Below are 6,667 nucleotides of genomic sequence, written 5' to 3'. Positions count from 1 at the left end.
AAATGGTATTAGATAATAGAAAGAGATTATTATGAGACAATTTTGAAAATACAGCACTATCAGGATGATGTCTAAAGAAAAAAGTAACAGTGTAGTCAGTGATAGTTAAAATCAGTATGATTGGAGTGAAATGCTAATAAGGTTAGCTTTTAAGCTGTTCTTAAAGGTGTTTGTTGTCTTGCAGCCCCTAATACTTTGTGACAAGGAATTCCATTGACGCGAGTTGGATATTGTAAAAGATGAGGAATAACAAGATGTTCTATGAAGAGGTATACTTAGCGTGCCACAGATAAGTGATCTGGTATTTACGTCGTGGTTAGAGTATAGATAAGAGAAACGAGACGAAAGGTAATTTGGTGTTGAGGTGTGCAGAATTCGAAAGAGTAAAGACAAAGAGTGTAAAGTTCTGCGTTCTTTAAGTCGGAGCCACGAGAGACTTGCGAAGGACGGTGATATGTGATCATATCGTCGGATGTTGCACACGTATCTGACGCACATATTCTGAGCTAGCTGTAACTTGACTGACAGTTCAGAACTTAGGTCACTTAACAAAACGTCACAATAATCGAAGTGCGGCATTACTAGGGTTTGTACTAGGGTAAGTTTTAGTTGCTGGGGCAAGAAGTTTCTCAAGCGACTCAAACAGTGAATGGAGGAACAGATTTTTTTTTATCGTTTCTTTAACTTGAAAATTCCAACTTAGATTATTATCAAAAACGAAGCCAAGATTTTTTACGACAGATGAATAAGGGATTAGCGCGTTGTTAAGGGTAACAACAGAAAGATTACTGTTATTAAGGGAGTTAACTAAACTCTTATGTCCAATAATTATGGCTTGAGTCTTACTTGGATTAAGTGCGAGTCCGAAATTGGCCGTCCAAGTGGAGACAGTGGCTAGGGCACAATTTAACTTGTCAATCGATTCATTGATCATATTGGGTCTGGAATGTATGTAAAGTTGTAGGTCGTCGGCATAGAGGTGATATCGGCAATATTGTAAGTTCTTTGATACGTCGTTTGCGCTTGCGCTCGTTTCATAATTTTCATACAAGCGTCTTAATTACCATTATAGGCAAGTTTCATACGACTTTTTATGCTCGACCATATTTCTAACTTGAAATTATTCATAAGTATTCATGTTATGATTATCTAAGTGAAGAGCGGAACTGACCTTCTAAATTGTGAGATGTGCGCAGACGCGAAAGTATTGATTTTTTCCGAAGGACGAATGTCATTGACCTTGATATAATCTAGAGAATAACATGAACATTAATATTGATATAACCTGGAAATTGATTTAGAATTGAAAAACGAAATGACAAATTGAATTTATTTGAATATTATTTACAATTAACGCTAATTATTATAGTAACAGAACACAACCTTCTGCGACAGTATTGGATTTCCAGCCTCCGTGACGTTTCGCTAATTGTCTTTGGATTGCATATCCGAGAATAATCGATACTTGCGGTTTTATAATAGTACAATGATTTCTCATTGGCTGAACAACTGAACTATAATGAATAGGCGTACTTTAATGAGGTGCATTATTACTACATTTCGGCATGGTCGAGCATAAAATAAATAATTAGATTTAGTCTTGATCCACCTTCAGAGAGATTTATACGCGAAGGTACCAGTTTCTGGATTGTGATGCGAAGAATTCTGTTACTCATTTCAACGACTTTCAAGTTTTGTGTATTCCTTTCACGTACGAAGTGGACATACATCGAAAGAGATGGTCATTTCAAGGCGCAAGATCAGAGCTATATGCCGTGTGTAGTACCAGTTCGATTCCTCTCAGTTCCTGGATTTGTTTCATCGTTGTTCAAGTGGTGAGAGGTCTGGCATTGTTCTGCAGCAAGAGAATTTCATTTCAATTAACTACTGCCGGATACCTCTCTCTAAAAACTTCATGAAATTGTTCTAGCTTTTGAAAAATAATGATCCTCATTGACTGCACGTCATTTGGCACAAACTCCCAGTCAAACACAGCTCTATAATTCCACCTGACACATAACAATACTTTGGGCTCGAACCGATTTTAATAACAAATTTGGTAAGCTGACGGGGATCGAACCAGTGTCCTCAAGTATCAGAGTTGCAATAATATACTCATTTTCCATCATATGTGCCAATTCTCCTAATAATCCATCATCCATGTGATTAGCGATAAGCTGAAGAGAAACATTCAATCTGTGTGTAGCTTAAGCCTGTTCAAGTATCAATTCATGAGATACATATCTCCAACTTGTGTATGACTTTCTAAACACCTTAATGTGGTGATATATTGTATCTTTTGAAGCACTTAGTTCTTCTGATAACATACGATTACTTACGGATTTTCTTCCAAAACCACATGCATTCTCAATATTACATAATTTAGATCTTCCAGTACGTTCTAAATCTTTAACATTTCCTTCTGCATTACTGAAGTGCTGAGGCCATCGTTGTGTTTCACGCCCACTAACGACACCTTCACCCTCGACTTCACATATACTTCAGCCGCAGCAGGATCTTTAAAATCTTGTTTCCAGCAATGCTTTAGAAGGATTCTAATCTCAAGCTGTACCTTACTTACTTAGTGGCTTTTAAGGAACCCGGAGGTTCATTGCCGCCCTCACATAAGCCCGCCATTCGTCCCTATACTGAGCAAGATTAATCCATTCTCTATAATATCCCACCTCCCTCAAATCCATTTTAATATTATCTTCCCATCTACGTCCCGGTCTCCCTACAGGTTTTCTTCCCTCCGGCCTCCCAACTAACACTCTATATGCATTTCTGGATTCGCCCATACGTGCTACATGCCCTGCCCATCTCAAACGTCTGGATTTAATGTTCCTAATTATGTCAGGCGAAATATACAATGCGTGCAGTTCTGTGTTGTGTAACTTTCTCCATTCTCCTGTAACTTCATCCCTCTTAGCCCCAAATATTTTCTTAAGCACCTTATTCTCAAACACCCTTAATCCCTGTTCTTCAAAGTGAGAGTCCAAGTTTCACAACCATATAGAACAACCGGTAATAAAACTGTTTTATAAATTCTAACTTTCAGATTTTTCGACAGCAGACTGGATGATAAGAGCTTCTCAACCGAATAATAACAAGCTGTACCAATTTCCTTTTTATATTATTTGTATAAATAATTTATGACTATCACATGCTCACAATAACCATAGTATCCTGTAACTTGTGATGCTAATTAAAGAAAATCATTAAAATCTTACAAATCTCCAAACTCAGAAAGCATACATCACTTCTGAGACGACCTAATATGAAGTTCTTTAGTGGTCGACCTTTTTTTCCTGCCAAAAATTAGCGAGAGGAAACAAACACGGAAGGTTTGCAGTCGGTAAGCGAATTATTATTCGGAAAGGTGCTGATATTAATTATAGACGATTTCTGGCAGGGTTGTAGAAAAACTAGTTTGTATTGATGATTAGCCTCAAAGTGCTGCAAATTATTTAAATATTCAGGCTTGTGATTGCTTGGTTTACCGCCATACAGCATGTGGCGCTAATCTTCCACCTGCTGCCAACTTTGCTCCGCGGCCCTTCTTCACGTTGGACCAAGACTTTATATAGTATTAACACAGTCTAATAAGTAGATATCGAACTGTACTCCAAAGATTTGTTGCTTGTAGTTGCTACCGGTGTTGAGCTGCAAGCTGCAACCAGTATTGCTAACTCGATTCTTAAAATATAACCGCTATGAAACAGTGCAGAATCCGCTACATTGCTATGCTGTCAATGTAAAATGAAATTATTTTGCCGCTGTGAGTGCCAAAAAATACTCGCTAAATCCCTATATCAGCAACACAAATTTAATAAATTTTACTCGTTAAACGAACACAGAAAAACGACAGATCTAGCGGGAAAACCGCTGAATTGGCAACACTGGCTGCAACGAGTCAACAAAGCAGGAGGTGGAGTAAATGTTTAATAGTGCTTGGCGCTAAACTAACAGCGGCGGCTGGTAAATTTAACTCGAATTAACTATATTTTATTATTAATGATATATTATTATTATTATTATTATTATTATTATTATTATATTAGTATTGAATATTACTACTACTACTACTATTTGCTACTGTTTGTATTTTTAACTTATTTAATCACACAATATAATATTTGTTACTCAGTCAAATGACAAATCAATGTAAAATAATGAGTTATATGATATGGTCATTAAGTTTTATATACATGAATTACAAATTGCCCATTCTGGCATCTTCAGGCACAATTATACAATATCTCAATATCAAACTGTGTAGCCATTACATTGGTGGTAGATAAACTGTTTAAGATTAATGATGTACCACATCTCCATAATTAAAATGTAATATTACAGGTCATAAAATTAAAATAATGTTAAAAACCACGTAGTGTTGTAATTAAACTTCATAATATTCTGTGGAACTCTTGTTCAGTAGAGTCCAATGAGTGATGAATTATGTCTGAAATATATAAATAAATACGAAATAGAAATAGGAAATTATCAAATGTAAAAGTGTAATCGGACTGGATAACTGAAAGTACTCACGTCGTTTGAAAGTGGCAACTGTATAGATCACTATAAAACATCCCATGTTTGAAGTAGTTATCTGTAATCTTGTTCCACAGAATATTATGAAGTTTAATTACAACACTACGTGGTTTTTAACATTATTTTAATTTTATGACCTGTAATATTACATTTTAATTATGGAGATGTTTTGTACACCATTAATCTTAAACAGTTTATCTACCACCAATGTAATGGCTACACAGTTTGATATTGAGATATTGTATAATTGTGCCTGAAGATGCCTGAATGGGCGAAAACGTTTGCAATTTGTAATTCATGTATATGAAACTTAATGACCATATAATATGATGCGGGTCGCCGTCGTCCTCGGCTGCCAGCTCCGAAATATGGAAAGTATCTCGAGGATGCACGTCGATGTCAATAATTAACTACGTACACTGATTAATTTGGGCGCCAGCCTCCTCGAGATTACTTCGGTAGAGGATGAGGTTCCCAGGTCAGCTGCAAAACGGTCGGGACATGGGGTTTGGGAGACGTGCTCGTAGGTTGAAATGATGTAGGCGCACACCAGAAGTTGTTGGTAAGAACTACGAAAGCGTTTATTATTACTATTAAGTGTTCGTTTCAGATCAGCAGAAATGCGCGTCCAAGTGTATAATATCTCGCTCTCACTTCCCGCAAGTTGGTATACTAATTTCTGAATTCACGTAATTATATATTTTGTACTATAAAACACCAGTAATATAACGGACAGTTGATAACGTGATGAGAGGAAAGAATTCAGACTTATAATAATAATGCAACACACGACTTCTTACTACACCCACTAAAAAATTCTAAGTCCGTAAATTGTTATACTTCCGAGTTAGGTTTGCCGAGAATATGTGGAGTGCAACTTCTCCGTACGCGTTCTATAAGCCTTCTGTCTATCTGCCAAATCTATCCCCTACTTTCAACCACCAAACATAGAATTTCGCCCTCCTATCTATATATCACGTGTCTCTATTAAGAATCCTGATTGGCCATGATTACACTTACGTCACTTAAGACGCGTTCTTCAAAAATTGTTCGTTAACTAGAACATCCCCCTACTTCCGGCGTCCTGACAATTCTCTGACATATACCAGATCATCTCTTTTGGAACCTGGCTTGGCGTCATCTTACTGACCACCCGCAGGCAAAGTCCATACATTCCCTCATCAGTCAACTCCACGCCTGGACACATGTTTCCTGTCAGCCTGGCTTCCCTTCGGCCTTCCTGTCCACCTGTTACTTCCGTCTCAGATTTTGAAACTAACTTACACGTCCGCGCATCCTATCCATATAAGAATATTAACACGAAATACTAATCTAATGAAAATCTCCTCATCCTATACGAGGAACCGTCTCAAATATAAGTCATTATTTTACATATTTTGTCATTTGACTGAGTAACAAATATTATATTGTGTTTATCTATATTGACAATCTGAATATTTCCATCATGCTTTCTAAGTTATTAATCACGTTGTAAAATTATAAGCATATACAATACTGTAGTAATGAAGATAATAAAACGCATCAATTAAATTATTATACATTCACCTACTGGGTGATTATTGAGTTTTCCTTAATTTGGTCTTTGGGTCCTGTTTGTTGCGACAATTTTGTCTATTGTCTATTTGGGACTCCATCTTGGAACAACAGAGACGTAATATTGACACACCAAGTTTTTATCACTAATATTTTTACGTGTTACAGTTTTATTGTTATTTAATTTTGTAAAGAATGGTTCACATATACATATACGCAGATCCCTAGGTCATATATGTAACAGAGAGGACATTGCTATGTTAAACTCATTTGCACTTTGAAGAGAACAACCGCCAGGATCGCCACCCGTCCGCCGTAAACGAACACGAGATGGCAGTACAGTCGCTAATGCAATTCAAATGGGAATTGTGACGTGACTCCTTATGTAACAACTAGATGGCAGCATAGTAAACCTGACAAAAGTTTAAAAGACATGTTGGTTCAGAAAAGTGTGAATACAATTAATAATTATATATAATAAATAAATAAATTTTCAGTCATATACACTTTTCAGTTCGTGAGGTCAGATAATCAGTTACGTCACAATATTTAATACAAAGTC

The 6,667-nt window shown here is 36.5% G+C and overlaps 1 protein-coding gene across 2 annotated transcripts in view; it reads right to left on the bottom strand.

Moving 5' to 3' along the window:
• LOC138702103 (lactosylceramide 4-alpha-galactosyltransferase-like) overlaps nt 1–6,667 on the bottom strand; it is a 209,972-nt gene that overhangs the window by 121,571 nt on the left and 81,734 nt on the right. The gene's annotated exons all lie outside the window — the stretch shown is intronic.

The sequence above is a fragment of the Periplaneta americana genome, chromosome 6, assembly GCF_040183065.1.
Source record: "Periplaneta americana isolate PAMFEO1 chromosome 6, P.americana_PAMFEO1_priV1, whole genome shotgun sequence".
In the NCBI taxonomy this organism is placed as follows: Eukaryota; Metazoa; Arthropoda; class Insecta; order Blattodea; family Blattidae; genus Periplaneta; species Periplaneta americana.
The sequence above is the reverse complement of the archived record's forward strand: the minus strand, read 5'-3'. Positions and strand labels throughout refer to the sequence as shown.